Source organism: Carcharhinus amblyrhynchos, chromosome 15 (assembly GCF_965287045.1).
Source record: "Carcharhinus amblyrhynchos chromosome 15, sCarAmb.v2.hapA, whole genome shotgun sequence".
In the NCBI taxonomy this organism is placed as follows: domain Eukaryota; kingdom Metazoa; phylum Chordata; class Chondrichthyes; order Carcharhiniformes; family Carcharhinidae; genus Carcharhinus; species Carcharhinus amblyrhynchos.
This window is the reverse complement of record NC_137338.1, coordinates 40,319,107-40,339,947: the sequence shown is the minus strand read 5'-3', so window position 1 is coordinate 40,339,947 and position 20,841 is coordinate 40,319,107. Positions and strand designations below refer to the sequence as shown.

Sequence of the window (20,841 nt, the reverse complement as noted above, 5' to 3'; positions counted from 1 at the left end):
CAAGCCAGGAATTGAACTCGGGTCCCTGGCATTGTGAAACAGCATTGCAAACCACTGTGCCGCCCTGCCACCCATACAAAGGATTGTTAACATAGCCCATTCCATCACGCAAACCCAGCCATTGACTCCATCTACACCTCCTGCTTCCTCGGAAAAGCAGCCAGCATTACCAAGGACCCTACACACCCTGGACCTACTTTCTTCCACCTTCTTCCATTGGGAAAAAGGTATAAAAGATTGCGATCATGTACCAACCTACTCAAAAACAGCTTCTTCCCTGCTGCCATTGGACGTTTGAACGGACCTACCATACATTAAGCTGATCTTTCTCTAAACCCTAGCTATGACTCCAACCCTATATTCTGCATCCTCTCCTTTCCTTCTCCCCTATGTACTGAATGAATGGTATGTTGTGTCTGTATAGCATGCAAGAAACAATACTTTCCACTGTATCCCAATACAAGTGATAATAATAAATCAAATCAAATTATTCAACTCAGCTGAAATTCAGACAACTGCATCTCTGCCCACATAACATCACATGTCCGCTTCCAGCAAATTTTTTACTGAATTAATTTCTGACTCTCCAAGATAAATTCTGGGAAGACTGAGAGCCCAGAGTTCCTCATAATTCCAAATAACCAGGAGCTTACTCTCTAAAGTTAAAAATCTCCTCTTCAAACAGGGACTTAACACAGTTTCCCTTGAAAAGAATCCTAAGTGTCGTGCCTTGAAAAAATACACAGGGCCCGAAGTACCCATCCAAAACACAGGCACAGGAATAGGCCACTCAGTCGCTTAAACCTGATCTGTAGGTGGTAGCTTGATTAACATATTAAGGTGAGGCCAAGGATGCCTTTTACACCGTTTTCCAACATTTAACCATGTGAACACAGCATCCAGGGTTGCTAGACAGTGGTGGATGTAGCAATGTTAGTTTAGAAGATGTAGTAACACCGAGGTAGACGTTTCAATCAATTCTCAATGATTTTCTTTTTCTCATCTGGTGGTTAAATTCTCATAAGCCTCCGCGTCAATTGTTCTTACTCCCCTCGGAACTATTACCGGCATCAATAGGTTTTCCAAATGGAAATCACTCAATGTAATGCGTTTAGAAGCACAAAGAAGAGCAAAGAAAGAGATGAGTGGGAGGTGTTGTGCATTGACCTACTGCAGCAGACAAAGGTGAACACATTTCACTTTGGCAGCTGAATAGTGCATGCACATGCTCCTATTCCTAAAGGAAGTTGGGCAGCAGATGACACCAATGCACGCCACACTTATGGGGTATTTCAACCTCGTTAAACATTCACAATAACCCTTTGTCTGCATAATATGCAATTCATCAATAGATGTGAACAACTTTTACTGAAACAATATTGTAATATTGTTTTGTGGCAATATTTGTTCATTACAGTTTCTTCTGAAACCACTGTTAAATTCTGTGACTCAGTTTCACACAATCAGTTTTTCCGGCAGGACCATTGCACGCTTTTTCAAGCCCCATTCACCTATCACCCCTGTTCTCACCGACTTACAGTGGCTTCCGATCAAACTGGATCTTAATTTTAAAATTCTGAACCTTTTTCAAATCTCTCCCTGGCCTCACAGCACCCTATCTCTGTAACATCCCCCTTCCCTGCTATCCTCTGAGATATCTGCATTCTGCCAATTCCAGCCTGTTTTGTATTGCTTCCAGTTCTGGGTTCCGCACTTTAGGAAGGATGTGAAGGCATTGGAGACCATGCAGTAAAGATTCATGAGAATGGTTGCAGGAATATCTGAAGATAAATTGAGAAGGAATGACTGAGAGGAGATTTGATAGACATATTCAAAATTATGCAGGGTCTGCACAGAGTACATAAGGAAAAACTGATCCCACTCATGAAAGGATCAAGGATAAGAGAGCACAGGTTTAAAGTAATTGGCAAAAAAGCAATAGTGACATGAGAAAAAGCATTTTCATACAGCGAGTAGTTAAAGGAATTCATGTCTGAGAATGTGGTGCATGCAGGTTGAATCGAAGCATTCAAAAGGGAATTGGACTCTTATCTGAAAAGGAAGAATGTGTATGGTTATGGGGAGAAGGTGGGGGAATTACACTCAATGAATTATTCATTTGAAGAGCTAGTGCAGACATGATGGGCTGAATGGCCTCCCTCTGCACTGTAATAATCCTGTCAAACGTCACAAAGGCCACAGAGTGAAGTGTTGCGCAACTATAATTTCTACCCAAAACCACTGGAGGGAGACAAATACAATTATTTTGAGCAAACTCTAAAACAGTCTAAAAATTGCTTTTCATTGCATCTTAAATGTACCAGAAATTTTTATATTTTCCTCCAACAGGGAACCGCTGCCTACATTTCTACAAGCAACCACAATCATTGAAATCTCAGTTAGCCTGATGCCAACAATCAAACGGTTATCTTCCACAAGCTGGGAAAAATGAGATGTCAATAGCCATTTTCTGTAGCTCCTTTTCACTGCTTTGTTTTAAATGTGTAACACCTGTTTCAATGCTGACATGGGAAAATCAGGAGGAAGGCATTTGGGAATCACACATGTGAAGTTACATCGTTCGAGTCTGTGATAGGGTAACCTGGAATATCAGTGCATTGTGCCATCCTGCGCTGTACATTGTTTGAAATGTTAAGTTATGTTGATAGATGCAACGAGGTAACATAACATTTTGTTCCAGTAAACAGACATAGGACTTTCTAAATTAAAGACAAATCAAGGTCCAATTTGTTTGCCTTCTGCCTTTCTGCTAGTCACATGCTTGAATGGAGTCAATACCTGGTCAAGACAGCCTGTCTCAGTTGGTGATGTAGATGAACTCAGTTCAGTGGTGTTAAAGGGGTGAAAGTGAATCGACAGCCCATTGATTTCAACACAAATAAAAATTGGGAGACACATAAAATGGACTGACAATTCACATGGTACACAAAGTAAAATTGGATCCCAATCAGCCTACAATACACTAAGGCACATCAGAAGGAAAACCTGCTGGTGATGAAAATCTTTGGGAACCATAGATTCAAGGCCATTTGCCTGTCTCAAAGGTACTACACTTGTCATGTTTCATGCCTGCAATTACTCATACATGTATCCCTAATTACTATTCCCTGAAATAAGTCTAATTTGGTTTTGAATTAATCAAAGACCTGATCCCTGGGAGACGTTGCTGTGCCAAGATAAATGCCCTCCTGGATACTGCTGCTGTGAGAAGTCTGACATCACCAGGTTTAAGTCCAACCGATTTATTTGATAGTAAACTCACAAGCTTTCGAGGTTAAACTCTTCGTCAGGTGAATGGAGAGTTCTGGCCTCAGACAGAGCATATAAAGCACAGACAGTTTACAGATTACTGATTAGAATGCTAATCTTTACACCTAACCTGCCGGCATCTCCACATCGTGACTACTGCTGCTGCACAGAGATGTTCCGCATCGTTGATACTCCAGTCATCCAGTGCTCCAGGCGATGTTCCCGGATCTGGTCGCTGGAGATCTCCATCCTCTCCTCATCTCTGTGAGCTGCCACAGGCCTTCTAGTGGGTAGGTGCCAACTTTCACTTACCAAGTGGGTCCGGACTTGTTTTAAACTGGCATGATTTCCTGCTGGCACTGTGGACAATTGGGCATGGGAGGGTGAGTCTGATTGGGTTTTCATCCGCATCCCATTAACAGGATGCAAATCAGACTCAAACTGGCGTCTGGCAGGAATTGCAACCTGTCAGAGTGGGCAGTGGTACAAGATCCCACCATCATTTTACACTGGCAGGAAACTAATTTTTGAGCTCCCATCGCATCGTGCCCCTCCCGGTGCCATTATTCCCTCCACAGAGAGGAGTGGAAAATTCCATCCATTGCTTGTATTTATAAAGTTTTGATTTAAAGAAAATCCAGTCCAGTCCAGTTGTGGCTCCAGAGCAGAGTGACCATGTTCTGGGAGAAATCAAAGTGTGGCATCAGAGGAAAATGGGTGGTGAATATAGTTTGCTCGATTATCTTCAAAACTCACGTAATTTATTAGTAATTGTAAGGTTTTATTAGCTGCAGTAAGGTTTACTAGCAATAGTCACTGTTATTGGGAGTAACAGTGTTTAATTATAAATTAAGAAAAATATATTAATCACTACACAATAAAGATGGCTAAAGTGCTGTGACTGCAGAACGTATGCATGTTTGCAGTAAGTGCCTGCAGTTTGAGAAGCTTTGGCTCAGAGTAATTCAGCTGGAGGCTGAGCTGCAGACACTGTGATCCATCAAAGAGGGGGAACGTTACTAGGGCACTTTGGACTAGGAGACAGCTGCACCACTCATGATAGGGTCTTCTGATTTGGTCAGTGGTCAGGGATAGGTGTGGTTGCGTAAGGAAGGAATATTGAGCCAAGAGGTAAAAGTGGAACAGCCTCAAGTCTTTACAACTGTCCAACAGGTTCTGGCAGCTCATTTGGATGATAGTGATGGCTGCAAGTTGATGAGCTAACAGACCATGACGTCATGGTACAGGAAGCCAGTCAAGTGGACGGAGTTAAGAGAAACATACTGGTAGTTGGGGCAGTATAGTCAGGGGAATAGACACAGTTCGCTGAAACTAAGTGCTAGAGTTCAGATGGCCATGTTGTCCGCCAGATACCAGAGTTTGGGACCTCTGCTCTGAGTTAAAGAGGAACTTGCAGTGAGAGGGGATTGTTTCAGTGGCCATGGTCCACATGAGTACAAATAACATAGGTAAAACTAGGAAAGAGATTCTGCAAAGGGAGTATGAGCAGCTTGGGCTAAATTGAAAAGGAGAATCTCAAAGGTAATAATTTCTGGATAACCACCTGAGCCCCTTTGTTTTTGAAAATGTGATTCTCGACTTTTAACAAATTTGCAATTTGAACTGAGTCAGAGCAAAAAAGTAAGGTCACATTCCAAGATGAAAGTGAGAAACCAACAAATCATTCTCAGAGTTGTATGAAAAGAAAGACCTTTCCTAAAGTCCAGATACCCATTGAAACTCCACCAAATTATTTCCAATGCTTCTTGTCTGGCATCCTTTGACCCTTTGTCAACTTACTTTCTTATTTGTTAGTAGCTGCTAAAACTTCTCAATCTAAGGGCTTCTACGTCTAGTGGCATTTCTGAACTGTTCCATGGTGCTTGATCTACTCACCTTCCTATTTCCTTCAGGATTATTGCTACACAATCTCACACGCTTTCAATCAGAGTCCCTTTCATATGTCCATGATCTGTTCCTAGGGTTGTGATCACTTCCCAGTTCACTTCCAGAACTCACACTGCGTTTCCTGGCCTTCCACATCTTTACCTCATTTTGCCAAACTGTGGATCTCGTCTTCTGTCTTTCATCTTGCACATTCTGCCAAAGTTTGTACTTGCTGGTGGTTTTCCTTGGCTCCTCATAATGGTCCTCCATTCACTGGCCCCTACTGGCTTATATGTTATCCTAGTGCCAACTTTGGTTGGTTGTCCTTGGGATAAATAGCCAATATGCTGCGCTTCACTGTTCATCTTCAGTTAGCCCTTTATCTGTCTTAATCTCCTCCTTGTCCATCATATGTGTATTTGAAGTGCATGTTCCCTCTTCACTTTATATTACCTGTTCAGATTCTGCAAATTTACAATCAGTGTCAGTTAGCCTTGAGGAATGTACCCTAACAACTTGATTGCCATGTTGTAAAATCATTATTTTTCATTACTGCATCTGACCTCTCCTGTGCCTTTCCTCTCTTTCTGCACTTCTTTTTTGTAATATACCATGTCCCCTCGATTAAACTGTATTTCTGATGGCCTTATGTGGCGCCATAAAGTTCACACAATTTTCTCTGAGACCTCAGCCTCGATAAATGCCTTTCTTCCTGCATGTGGGGGATTCAAATGCTCAGAAAAAAAATGAATGAATAGCAGTCCCTCCAAGGCCAGTGGATGATCCCACATCACCAAAGGTATTTTTTTGATTTCTCCAATAAACTAATTGATAGGGAATGACTGCAGCTCACACCCGTTTGAAATGAATTATTTTTAATTTCAGTTTATTAAGTTTCAACAAAAGTCATGATGAATAACAGTACAGAAGATAGCTTACTGTACAGCAATAATGTAATAAACTTACATTTAAAAGAGAAAGGATAAATGAAGTACGAAGAAGAAGAAAAAAGGGAAAAGATAAAAGAAAAGCCTTCCAAAGGCCTCCCCAACCCCAAAAAAGTAAGAAGAAAATCAACAATGATCATAGGACAGATCTAGTTTCACATGATATAATATCTACAATATCTCTGTGCACATTTTCCCCATGTCTGCGTGGGTTTCCTCCAAATGCTCTGGTTTCCTCCCACAGTTCAAAGATGTGCGGATTAGTTTGATTGGCCTTACTAAATTGCACCTTAGTATCAGGGGCATTATCAGGGTAAATACATTGGGTTATGGGGATGGGGCCTGGGTGAGATTGTGGTTGCTGCAGACTCGATGGGCCAGATGGCCTCCTCCTGCACTATAGGGATTCTATTCTATTCTAATCTAATTAGGGTGAGGTATTTGAAAGTAGAGCGCTGTACTTTCTCCAAATAATCTAGGATTGCCAGACTACATAAATGGAGCCTCTTATAGTGCATTTTCTCAAGCTTGAGATTCTGCAGAAGATCATGTATACAATTAATAAACAAGGGTGGGGCTGACAGCTTCTAATTTAATAAAATGATGCACCTGGCCAATAATGTTGAAAAGGAGTGTGCACCAGTCTGAATTTTCATAAGAGGGATGCCATTTGGTTCCACTTTAGAGAGTGCTGTAATAGGAGAAGGTTCAATGTTACTCATTGAAATATTATTCATAGAGGGTTTCAATTACTTCATTGAACGTTACTCATGGGTGGCACAATAGCACAGTGGTTAGCACTGCTGCTTCACAGTGCCAGGAACCAGGGAACAATTTCCAGAGTTGTCTACAAGTTCTCCCCGTGTCTCCAAGGGTTTCCTTCAGGTGCTCTGGTTTCCTCCCACGTTCTGAATGACATGCTGGTTAGATGCAATGTAAGATTCTAAATTGCTAGATTGCTAAGCCATGTCTTGCACATATGGATGAGAAATTATACAATAGTCTTCCAGTTATCTTCTAAGTCTGAAACAAAATCTCACTCCCAAAGAATTAAGTGAAAAGTGAGAGGCACTGTAGTGAAAGTGTTAGAGCATATAATTTAGAAATGAAGGCCCTAACAAAAGAATTTAGTTCTAATATATCAATCAGTGAGTTAGGAGCAATAAATACAATAGAGCAATTTTTTGTACACAACATCTCTGATTGTAAGTAGCAAAAGAAGCGTGTGTGGAGCAGATCATATTTCTGAGAGAGTCAAAAGATTTAAAAATATTAACAATACATAAATTAGCAAGTAACCAAAAGAAAAAAAGCTGGAAAATCTCAGCAGGTCTGGCAGCATCACCTCCCACTTTTTTTGCCTTTTAGCTTTGACAAAGGGTCATTTGGACTCAAAACATCAACGCTTTTCTCTACTTACAGATGCTGCTAGACCTGCTGAGATTTCTCGGCATTTTCTCTTTTGGTTTCAGATTCCAACATCTGCTGTAATTTGCCTTTATAAGTTAGCAAGGGTTTTGATGCCTCTCGCGTGCCAAACTTGATAGGCAGAAATAAAAGTGGAAATTAATGATTTGCATCAACAGGGTCACATAAAGAGAGAGATTGTAGCCCAAAGTGAGTTTCACCCTGGGTCCAAATCTTAAGTGACTTTCTAAAGATCAGGTTTGAAGAAAAGCGACTAGTTGATAACGGTAAGCACAACAGAGCAGGCAGAGATGAGGATTAACAAGAAGCTATCTCCGATTGCACCCAAGCTAAACAAGTCAGATCTCAATTAAGCCAAAAAGAAGCATTATAGATGTTAGCAGACCAATAATAAAACTGAAAATTTGACTGTGGCAGACTACCAAAGTGCTTGGGTCTTTGTAGAAAAACTTTATGAATTCTGGGTGTTTTCTTATTCCAGATAAAAGAAGAAATTAGTTTGTCTATTGCAATAAAAGAACACTTCTGGATAAACAATGGAAAACACTAAAATAAATATAGAAATGTTTACATTAGCTAAAGACCAATGTGCTAAGTCCAACAAAAGGTCAAAGTTGAGACGAAAAGATCTCCAAAGCATTAAGTAATTAAAATTCCTAAATATTTAAAACTGTTTATTGAAAACTTGAAGGGGAGTGAAGAAAGAGGGTAAAATGACAAAATTACAAATGATATTGTAGATGCCATGTGATCACAATCTTCACAAAAGGAGATAAATTGAACAGTAGCAATTATAGGGGCAAACAGCTGCTCTCAATTCTTGGCAAAATCCTAGCTAAGTCACTTCTCAATCATCATGCACCAATTGCAGAAGGGGTCCTTCCAGATTCCTACTGTAACTTCTGATCTACCAAAAAACAGCCAACGTCTTCACAGCACACCAACATAAGGAAGTGTGCAGAGACCAAAACATCTCTTTGTACATGGCTTTGTTCGACCTCACAAAACTCCTTTGACTTAGTAAATCACACTGTCCTTGGATGAAGCTACAGCGATATGGATGCTCAGCTAAACTCATAAATATCAGCCCTCTCACAAATGACATGTTAAGAATAGTACTATGCAATGGCTCCACTACAGACCCATTCCCTGTCAAAATAGGCATCAAAGAGGGGTGTGTCATTGTACCAAAACTATTCCCTATCTTTCTTGCAGCAATGCTACAACTTAATACTAATAGGTTTGCCCCAGATGTGGTAATAACTTATTGCGCTGATGGTAACGCTTCCACCTCAACTAGCTGAAGACTAAAACCAAGGAACCGTCAGTTCTGTAATAGAACTACAACAGATGGAAAGGTTAGTGCTCTCTTTGAAGAAGAACTAAAATAGTTAGTGGGTATAATGTGTAGGGATAAGGGGGTAGGGCTTGGGTGGGGTTGTGTTCGGTGCAGACTCGATGGGCCGAAGGGCCTCTTTCTGCACTGTAGGGTTCTATGATTCTATGAATCTATGAGATAGTAGTCATCAAAGCTTACAGGAGCATGGGACTTTCCCTGAACACCAAGAAGACCAAAGTCCTTTACCAACCCCACCAGATGTGTAAAATCCTTTACCTTAAATTGAGATTCATGGCAAAATGTTGGAAAATGTTCCTCACTTCCCATATCTTGGAAGCAATCCAGAAAGTTGACATTGCTTAATAGGTACTCCACTGAATCCATGTGCTAGCTCAGCTGATTGTAAATTACATGCTTCTGTCTTTTGATTTCATGAAATCAGACTAAAGTTACAGTCTATCGGGCAATAATTTTCCTCAAGCTTCTTTACAGTGCTGAAGCTTGGATAACTAATGGACACAATATAAAGGTCCTAGAACAGCAACATCAACATTGTCTTTGAAAGATCTTGTGAATCAATTTGGAGGATACAAGAACAAATATGCATGTCCTCCAAGACAAAGCTATGCCAAGTATAGAAACCACAATCGTCTCTCATCAGCTGAGATGGACAAGGCACGATGTCAGAATGACCATACCGCTCAAACAGGTGTTTTACTCAGGCTATACCAGGGAACTCATTCACACAGGAGCCAAATGAAATGTTTGAATAACAATCTCAAAGCGCGTATGAAGATCTATTCTAGCAGTATCAAATTATGAGAGGCATTGCCCAATCTTGACCACAAAGAAGATGGAATGAAGGCAGCCTCTCGAACCAACAATCCACCATCATCATTATCGCCTGACAACTGATGTTCTCACTGTGGCAGAGCCAAGAGGGATTGCCAATAGAGAGCAAATTTGATGCTTATATTGGCTGAGAAAATGTGAGAACTGTTCCATTTTCCAAAAAGTGAAGAAAGCACTCAGTAGACCACATATCACCACCACACACTGTCAACTCAACACCATTACAATTCTGCAGTTCTTCCCTAAGTTATTTCTGTGTATTGTTGATGTTCTCGAACATCGAACATTACAGCACAGTACAGGCCTTTTGGTCCTCGATGTCGTGCTGACCTGTGAAACCAATTAAAGCCCATCTAACCTACACTATTCCACTATCATCCATGCGTTTATCCAATGATGATTTAAATGCCCTTAACGTTGGCGAAACCACTACTGTTGCAACAACTCTGTAACAACAAGGCTGAAAAAGGAAATACTTTTATTAAGGTGGGGGTCAGGTGGGTCATTTCAGGACAATCCAAATTCAACAATTTGCTTTGAAATCTCTGTCCACATTTTGACAGTATGGCAAATTCCACCACAACATCAGAGACAATTATAGCATCCCCAAAGTGCACAAGAAGGCCATTTGGCCCATTGGGTCTGCACCAACTCTCTGACGGAGTATCTTACCCAGGCCCTCTTCTTGTAACCCCACACATTTACCATGGACAATCCACCTAACCTGCACATCTTTGGATTGTGGGAGGAACCCAGAGCACCCAAGGGAAACCCATATAAACACAGGGAGAATGTGCAAATGCCACACAGACAGTGACCCAAGGTTGGGATTGAACCCAGGTCCCTATCACTGTGAGGCAACAGTGCTAGTCACTGTGCCAATGCTACACAACAACCTTAAATAATCAACAATATTCTAAATAATACAACCCACAGCATACTGAAAAAAGTTCCAGAACATCCTAATCCCAATGTTAGTAGATCATTTAAAAATTTTCTGATTTGGATCCTCGCCAAAAACTAATCTGTTCTTCTCTGGGCCATACCCTACCTCTGAACTAAGCTTTGTTGAAATCCATCCATTTGTTTTTGAAATAATGGCCTATACCTTCCAATCTCCGGGGTTGGGGGTGAATGGTCATACATAGGAAGTTGGTCGTATACAGGAAGTACCTCAAAAGATGCAGAGGGAGACTCGCTCAGATGTCTATTCACAAGAATTACACGGAATTACCCCATTATCTCTCAATGGGCAATTACCCTGTATTTGGAGCCATTTGGAGCCATTCAACACTCTAATTTAGATGGGTACTTCAGATGGTTCTGACTGTCTTAGCAGATTTCTTACCCAAGAAAAGTTAGAAGGGTTGAGTTAGAAAGTTAGAACTATTTTCAAATCTTGCATAACTATTATCTTGATCCCCATTGATCCCCGACAGGAGCTCTGTTCCTGACCCCCTGAATACTTTCCCAATCCCCAACTTTTATTCCCTCACTACCCCATCCCCAAGTGTCCTCCATCTACCTCCCTACTGAATACTCTCTTGACATCCTCCCTTACATCCCCCAACTACCCTCCTGACTACCTGCCTGAGGCCCCACGTAATCCCCCAACTCCCAACTACCCCACCACCTGATTACCCTCCCCACCCGATTACCCTCCCCACCCCAGCAACAATCCCTCCACCATCTCCAACTACCCACCTGACCCTCCACCTAATTACCACCACCCGCACCCCACGACTGACCATTCCACCAACCACTATCCTGACCTGGCCTGAATCAAAAGGTCAGGCATGGAATGTGCAGTTACATTCTGGTGCAAGTTAAAAGGCTGGGAGTGACAACCTGACTTTGATTACCTTCCCTCAGGAATTCTGGCTTATTAACAAACAGGCTGACAATATTATCTGTTCAGTGGCCCGAGTAAAAATAATTTTAAGTTAAGATTCCCTTCCTCCCTCTGTCTCTGCCGAGAAAAACCTCATCCCAACTCCTTGTGCCTTCCTTTCTGATTTAACTGCCATCCTGCCCTCCCCTATCCATTTTCATCCCTCCACAATCCCACTCAACTGGCTCTTCAACATTGACTCCCTACCCTTCTACAGTCTCTCTCAGATGAGACAAATTCTTTCCTGCAACTTTCCTCACGCACTTCCCCAACTGACTTCAGCTCATCCAAAACTCTCCTTTCCAAATCTCATTCTACACCCATCAACATCCCACTTCTTCTCATTTCCAATTTCCATTGATATTTATGCCTTCCACCCCCAACTCCCAACCCAACAGGCAGCATGGTGGCACAACGGTTAGCACTATTTACTTTATAGTACTAGGGACTCAGATTCGATTCCCAGCTTAGGCCACTGTGTGTGCAGTGTGCAGAGTCTGCACGTTCTCCCTGTGTCTGTGTGGGTTTCCTCCAGGTGTTCCGGTTTCCTCCCACACTCCAAAAGATGTGCTGGTTCCCTCAGTGTACCCGAATAGGGGCTGGAGTGTGGTGACTAGAGGATTTTCACAGTCACTTCATTGCAGCGCTGTTAATGTAACCTACTTGTGACATTAATAACAGGTGACATGATGGTGCAGTGGTTAGCGCTGCTGCCTTGCAGCAGGGACCTGAGTTTGATTCCCAGCTTGGGTCACTGTCTGTGTGGAGTCTGCATGGATTTCCTCTGGGTACTCTACTTTCCTTCCCACAGTCCAAAGATATGCAGGTTGGGTTGATTGACTATGCTAAATTGATCCTAAGTGTCCGGGGAGTTAGTTGGTTAAATAAGTAGGGTTATGGGGATAGGGCCTGGTGAGATTGTGGTCAGTGCAGACTGGATGGGCTGAATGGCCTCCTTCCACACTGTAGGGATTCTTAGATTGAATAAGTAAACCTACCCTGACCATTTTGCATTTTTATTGTGCCTCTATATATTTTTCATTACATGTTGCAGTAGTGTGGAATTGTGTCCGGAAGCAAAAACAAATATTTTGCCAATTAAAGTGGAAGTTGTGATGATTGCAGCTTGAGTATAAAAAAAGTCGTGTGTTTTCCATCGAAGTGTCTACAATTGAAGAGTTAATTGCCAGTCATTTTGTAAGCGGGGCAATAATTTGTGCACTGCTCCAGTCCAGATGCTGGAACATGTAAAATTTCGGTGGAATATTAGAACTAGATTTAAATACCGACTAGTGAACGATCGCTGGAAACTGAAGTCGATGTAAAGAGACGCCTTGAAATGATTGTAACTCTGCAAATGATCTGTGTAATATCGAATTTAGAATAATTACGGAAACCAATTAAGATACTTCCAGCGACCAAAAAAAAATCTGCTTTTAAGCCCGAAGTTAATTTGATTCCGTTTATTTGGTTGAACGCAAAAAGATGTCCCAGCAGGTTTGAACGATTTACTAATTATGTTCTTTATTCATTCATCACAGATAGGCTTACATTAACACTGCAATGAAGTTACTGTGAAAATCGCCTAGCGCTGGTCAATTGCATCACATTCTGTTCTATATGGAAACTGTTCGGTCAAATTCGAGAAACAACATTTATTTTTCCTCCACCAAAACACGAGACTAAAGTTTTGACTATTTCGCCCAGTGCCAGCAGGATTGCTCGTTTCCTGTGAGGCTGAGCCGCTCTGGGGGATCCCGCCCCTTTTAAGACTGAGCTCTCCACAGCAGTCGGGAGTTTCAGTGTTCGGACCAGTGTGAAAGCTGGAACACGGAAGAGGAGTAAAAGCGATCGGTAGCTGTTATCAATTTAATACCCCCCCCCGGCCCCAAGGTCTCCTCCGCCACTGCTATCAGCATCCACGACTGCGAAGCAGTGGGCAGATGATCAGAGAGAGAGGTGGGGGAGGTATTGGTTGCATCCAGCTGCGGTGTCTCGCTACACATACACACTGCGTTAAAAGGTAAGACATCTGTCTATATGGAAACTGGGCACGAATTGATGCATACATCCAGGAGTGCAAACAGTTACTGCATAACCCGTATGGGGTTGACCCAGTTCGTTCAGGTGTGGAACTAATAGTAGGAGAAAACAGAGACACCAACGACGATCTCTGTTTTCTTACCATCATCACAGGCAACATTGATACGAGTGGCAGTAGCGGCGGGTTATGTGGGTAAACCTACGTTGATCTGAAGGCTGAGAAATTGGGAGTAGATGGATTTTGGATCCCAGTGAAACGAGTGCGGATCTAGATCTGTTGTATACTCGGGCGGTCAACATTATTCCTTTTTCATTTTGAAAGTGTACTCTTGTGATCAGAGCTGCCGTGAAGGAAAACCTGAGTTTGGTGTTAGGATGTTGCCTGAATTTTGCATTGATTGCAGCAGCGTTTCCTGGTGGAGAAGGACAGGGAAGGTGCAGTGGTAGCATTCTGTGACATCTGGGCATTCTCCGTCCCATTGAATCCTCTTACAGGCTGTTTGAATGTGGATATTTGTTTACTTTGTTGCTCGATACCAAATGACATTACTAAATAAACCACAGAACAAAAGTCGCTCAGGGAGCTCCAGCCAGAACCCTGACTTGTCTAAGGACAGTGGGAAAGTGTTGATGCTTTACCCACTGGTGTCACGCCGCTCCCATTGCTGCTTCTCACTGAGTTTCCCTGCTATAGTTTTTCTTACTGTCCTTTCGCATTTTCTCCTGTCTACATAAAACACTACAGATAAATCGACTGGAAATACTCTGATTCCATGTTGTTTTCGCTAAAAATGCTATCTGTAGCGAATTGAGGTTTCAAAATAAATGTATGCAAGGAATTTTTTAAAGTTGGAAATAAACAGAAATCTCCATAACATCTGTAAAGAGAATTGGTCAGATTGATGGTTTGAAGTGCAGACCATTGGTTAAGACAGCCCAATAGTCCGTTCTCTTTCCAGGTCTTAATGAAGCTGTAATGTGTATCCTTCTCCCATCTCCCTCTCCAAATGTGCCAAATTAGGAAAAAAAAATCACTTTCCCACTAGGAAGCATGCCAGAAGGGTGCTTTATCTTCCTGGCCTATAATTTTTCCATTAAAAACCTTGAAACGAATTAGCCCCAAAGTCCTCTTTTTGATTTATTATTGTCACATGGATTGGGATACAGTGAAAAGTATTCTTTCTTGCACTATACAGACAAAACATGCTATTCATAGACTACATAGGGGAGAAGGAAATAATAGAGTGCAGGATATAGTCACATAGTAACATAGGGCATAGAAAAAGATTAGCTTAATATATGGTAGGTCCATTTCAAAGTCTGCTGGCAGTAGGGAAGAAGCTGTTCTTTCTGCTGGTCCTTTCTTCTCGGCTTCCTGCCTCCCATTTGCTGCTTGCTGCCTTGATCTCAATTCTTTTGCCGCCTCGTGGTTCCTGCCCACATCTCTCCTGGTCCCCTCAATGCCTTCCATTTGCTGCTTCTTGCTTGAACCTTATCTGATCCCTCACTGCCCACCCCACCCCCCCTCAGCCCTCAAGGGCTCAAGAGGTGTGGTGGTCAGGAGCCAGTGAGGGATTGGGATAGGTTTGGCTTTCAAGAACCAGAGAGTGCGAGGGAGCGATGAGTAGGAAGTGGCAGGCCGGAAGCAACGAACGTGAAGGAATGAAAGGGTTGAGAGAAGTGGCAAACAGGAGAGAATAAAGGGGTCAGGGAAGTGGTGAGTGGGAGAGGTAGCTAATGAGAAGGAGTTAGGGGTCAGGAAAGGTGGTGAGCAAGGCCATGGGAATTGTGATTAAAGAAACAGACTGAGTAAGCACGGTAAATAGGCCAAAACTAAAATGGAAGTCATGACCAATAATATTCAGCTAGGTTCCCTAATTTGTGAACCACGCTAAAACAAAAATGCATTATTAGAATACACTTCAAACAGAGGATATCTATTTTCAGCATTTTTATTTGATTTGCAGCCTCTGCACAATGTGTAACACCAAAAATGATTTAAATTTATAGTGTGCTATTCACAACCGCTCAACATCGGACATCCTAAAGCACTTTGCAATCAATGAAGCACTTTTGAAGTGCCATCACTGTTGTAATGCAGGAACACAGCACACAGCAAGATTCCATATTCAGCAAAGTGATAATATCCAAATAATCTGTCTTTGTGTTGTTGATTGAGAGTTAAATATTGGCGAGGGCACCAGGAATAATTCCCCAGTTCTTCTTCGAAATGGTGCTCACTCACTATTGCTTTGGAGTGTCAATCTTGTTTTTTTTTTATATGTTCAAATCCTGGAATTGGACTTGACTCTACAATATTCTGACTCCAGGGTAAGAGTGCTAGCCACTGTACCACATTGACCTTTTGGCAAATGGCAACAGTGTTCTTTACAAGTAAGATGGTGTTCCATGTAATAGAAGAAATCTTGTGCAGAGCTAGCTCCAAGAATGTGCTCTAGATCTGATAACTACATAAAGCTAATTTTTTGTAAAAATGCCATTATCATGTACAACAGGATGTGGTGGTAACAATGTAATGGATAGAAGTGTTGTAGAGCATTCATCCTCGTATCTACCGAGAACGTAATGGTGGAACAGTGTTTGTAATAAGCAAGTAGAAATTTTCCTGGGAGATGGTGGCTGTCTTTGCAATTGGGCTTCTGCATACAAAGGAGAGTTTTAGGTTCTTGAGATAATTTTACACGGAGTAGAAATGGAGCGTGAAACTTCACTGCTGGTATTCCCTCTGGATTTCTTAGATTGATCGAGTATGTTATAGTCCAGCTGCAGCAATGGTTGTTTTCCTGACACAAACGGCTTAATCATTCAGTGCTTGTTCAACTTGTATCATTAATTTACCTAAAATCTAATGCAAAGCAGGATTGCATTATCCCATACTCCCATTAGGGAGCCATTCTTGCAGGATGTGTGGATTGGTGAATCAAGACTATAATGCTATTGACCCACTTCAAATCTGCAATCACCATGAAATCTTCTTCCTTACAGGGAATATGGATTGATGAACAGCCCCTACAGCTTGCACTTTCATGCTGGTTTTAATGAGCAAAAATAGTCTAGTGGGATGAAGCACATCTGTTTGAAAGCAGAAACTGGGGAGAAAAGACTAGGGTGAATAATCTTAACATTTGAGCAGGATCAGTCATGAGTGAAATTAAACAGTACTTGTAACACGAAGGGTAGAGAAAATGTAGAACTGTACTCCCCAAATGTTTCTGGTGATCATATTAAAGCAAATTACTATAGATGATCTGCTGAGATTTTCCATTATTAACTGTTTCTGTTTCTGGTGCTGGTTCAGTTGACATACGTTAAGGTAATCAGGATCTGGACTCTCAAGGCATATGGATCAAAAATGAGTCTGTTTAAATGGCAGAAGGGTTTTTTGTCCATTATGAACCCAGACACTATATTTGCTGGCATCTGAAAGAAAAGATCAAACTTAATTGGTTGATCCAGTGTAACAATTGGGCTGTGGGATTTTACATCAATAATGCTGTGATCATCTTCTGACGAAGAGTCATCAATCTGAGGCATAGGATCACTTTCTATCTCCATGTGTGCTGCCTGATCTATTGAGTATTTTCAGCAGTTTCTGTTTTAGATTTGGATTTTCAGCATTCACAGTTGTGATCAAATCAATTTTACTCATGCAAATGCAAATCTGATGCTCCTAAATCTCGATCTTTATATCTCCAGCCAATTTTACTTGCTTACTTACTGTGTTTTTATCTTGACATGCAATTAACTTGCATGCTGCATGCTTTTATCTTGACATTCATTGTTAACTATGTAATAATTATAAAGATAAACGCAATTTTAGGTTTATCTATCTGGTGCTGCATTAATCCACCTACTTACCAACTAAGCTGTTCCTTCATTAACAAGACACAATGTTTACTGACATGAATGATTCACAAATCCCAGTGTTTACTGACAGTCAAAATGTGACAAAAAATAATTTATTTCTATAAAATTTTTAATATAGTTTTACGTGAGGGAATTTGTTCCATCTTAAAAGGTCATGTTCTTTCTTGTTGTCTTTGAAAATAGAAATAGTGGCTCTGTGTAATAACAGTCTGATAGATTAGTCCCTCCACTGAGAGGTTTATCGCATGCTCCTCGAAGGGCATCAGGAGTTGCAACTTGGGAATTCCACTGCCTGTCTTCTCCTGCTGGGCTGAGGAGATGACTGAGAACTTGATGTCTGTCGGGCTTGGAGGCAGGGGGAAGGAAACAGGTGACATAGGTTGACGCCGTGCCTTGCCAGGCAGGGACTGTTGCAGGGTGGTGCCACAGGGATTTGAGGATGATTCTGGTGGGTTGATGCTGGATGATAAGGGGATGGATCAACATGGACATTGAGTGTGACGGGCAGGACTGATGCCAGGATGAGACAGATGGTCACTCGCCCTTGCAGCTCAAACCAGATCATTTATTTTCTTCTGGCATTTGGCGCTGGTCCTCAGAGTCAGGCCATAGGCACGGAATCTCAGGCTGCATTGGAATCCCTGCTCCTGGGTTGTCTAGAGGGTACAGGATAATCCACAGCATCCAACAGCTGCCCTAGCGCTCCCTCCATGAAGCATGGGGCTGAGCTACATGCTGCCATCCTTCTGACATGAGTGGCTGCAAGTGCAGTGGGAGGGTTTAAATGCTACCCTTGTTATCGACACACAGCTGCAGCCACTTTGGGTGAGTCACACAGCTGGGCACTCCGTAATGGCATGTTTCATGAGGATACTCATTCAGTGCACAGAATGTTGGAGGATTGCAGTGTGGCATGTGTCAAAAGGACTGGCATGGATCACGCCTGTTTCCTTGCCATTATGACAGCTGGAAATTTTTTTGCAGAATTCCACCCATAGAAACTAGGAGCAAGAGTAGGCTGTTTGGCCTTTCCAGCCTGATTCACCATTGAGTATGATTATAGCTGCTTCTCTATATCAATATCATAGTCTGAGTTTTTCCCCATATACCCCAATGCCATTAAAATCTAAACAATTGTCTATATCTTTCATGAAATTATTCAGTAATTTGCCTCCACAGCCTTCTGTGGTAGCAAATTCCACAGATTTGCTGCCCTGCGAGTGAAGGATTATTTCCTTAACACAGAGCTTAAATGGTCCATTCCATATCCTGAGAAAGTGTCCTCTGGTTCTAGATTCCCAAACCAGGATAAACATATTGCCTGTCCAGCCCTGTTAGAATTTTACGCATTTCAATCAAACCTCCTCTCATCCTTCTAATCTCAAGTGAATATAGGCCCAGTTGAACTTGTGTGAAAGTCATGCGAATCCCAGTATTAGTCCAGTCAATCTTTGCTGGACTCTCTATGGCATGTATATTCTTTCTTAAATAGGGAGACCAAAATTGCATGCAATGCTTCAAGTCTGGTCTCGCCAAGGCCTTGTCTAACTTCAGTGAGACATTTTTACTTCTGAACTCAAGCCCTTTTACAATGAAGGTTAATATTATATATCAGTGAGTAGGAGTTTAAAGGGAAAAAAGGCAAATTGTTTAAAAGCTGCATCAGCAGTTTGCTCATCCATCTTGTCATTGGTTAAGGGTGCAGAGGTACTGGATAATGAATTTAATAAATTTTATAGAGGTCAGTGGGAAGGAAATGTGATGTGTAGAAAATTTAGGAGGACACCATCATGATCACAGTGAACCTCCCATTGGCAAAAGACTTTAATTAAAGCAGTGGACTTGAAGATATGGGATAAGGACAACCAGCCTTCTCTCACCAGTGGAATGCACAGAAAAGGTACTTCCTGATGGCACATATAAGACTGAAACTAGATTCATAGCTTGGGATTTCAAGGAAAGACTTTTGGGGTGGACTCCTCTACTGCAGGAAAAGTGAGCTTGAAAGTTTTCTTGGAGCTTTTAGCAACATGTTCCTGGGAATGTAAACTGTTATATATAAACTGCAGTTTTGGAGTGTGAGAAACTTTAAAGCGAGGTATTTTTGAAACCACCTACTGAAGCTGACGATACAGCAGGGAAATGAGAAATTGAACAAGTGTATTTGTAGGTTGAGTGTTCTGTCAAGGGCATGGTATTTCTCAGTTAGGCCTATTCTGTTGAAAATGGGTTGTATTCAGCTAAAAGCAGATGCCCCAATGTTCTGTTGGTGTCACAAGTAGAAACTGGCAGGTATCTTTACAATGCAAGTTGATGGTTTTCTGTGGGGAGATTTTTCAGAATTTGAACAATGGGTGATGGATAAAATAGAGAAGAAATTTAAGGTTGGAAATCAAGTTTCAGGGGCCCTTTAAATGTGTAGATTAGGCATTAAGCAGAATAAGGTGGACTGACCTTGAATCATCTTTGAAAACATCATTAGCATTCCATTTAAATCAGACCAGATCCTCGCAAAGAGGATCCTGCAACCAAGGAAGATAAAGATCAATTAAGAAATTGAGTGGACAGGTTCTGCACTCAGACTAGGCCATGATGCTAGTCATGACATTTTGGAATTGAGTATTATGATGAAACATGCTTCAGTTGAAGTTCTGAGAGCAGAGCAAATGAGCCATTAAGGAAACTAAATTCCAAGAAATGTACACTCAATTTTTCAGCCTTGGGCAATCCAGAAAATATAAAGTTAGTCATGCTTAGTGATGTTTCACATGCCAGTCTTCCAGATGGATATTCTGTACAGCAGAATGTATTGCATTCTTGGCAGGAAAGAATAATAGTTGTTATTCTGGGAAATGAAGAAAATAGGATAGTTAAAAGCACCTTAACTGCTGAAACACTGGCATTAGTAGGATCAGTAGATATGGGGTATATTTGTCTAATATACTGTGGGGGAAATACTATACAAGGGAGAATATGAGGAAAAAAATGCCATAGAATGCTTTGTGGATAACTTCTCTTTGGGATAGTGTTCATACAGCAAAGAGTATCACTGAAAATTGGTTCAGAATTGACCTTGCTAGGATAAAGGAAATCTTGGAAAGAAGAGAGATTTTCAAAATAAATGTTTTATGAAGAGCAGCGATTGCTCCAAGAAATTACTAGATGTATTGGAACTGTACTGCCTTGTGTTACAATGAGGTTATAGAAAACCATCTTTTTTAACTACTTTATAATCACATATGGTAAAGATAGAAAGTGTTTAAAAGAATGGGGACTGTAGCATCTACCAATGGTTG

The 20,841-nt window shown here is 41.5% G+C and overlaps 1 protein-coding gene across 2 annotated transcripts in view; it reads left to right on the top strand.

The window, feature by feature from the left end:
* The first annotated feature begins 13,385 nt into the window (after positions 1-13,385).
* The window catches only part of sytl5 (synaptotagmin-like 5), a 187,684-nt gene continuing 180,228 nt past the window's right edge, over positions 13,386-20,841 (top strand). For both annotated transcript variants that reach the window (XM_080203871.1, XM_080203869.1), the window contains exon 1: positions 13,386-13,637. The gene's annotated coding sequence lies outside the window, so the exon portion shown is untranslated. The remainder of the gene's footprint in view (positions 13,638-20,841) is intronic.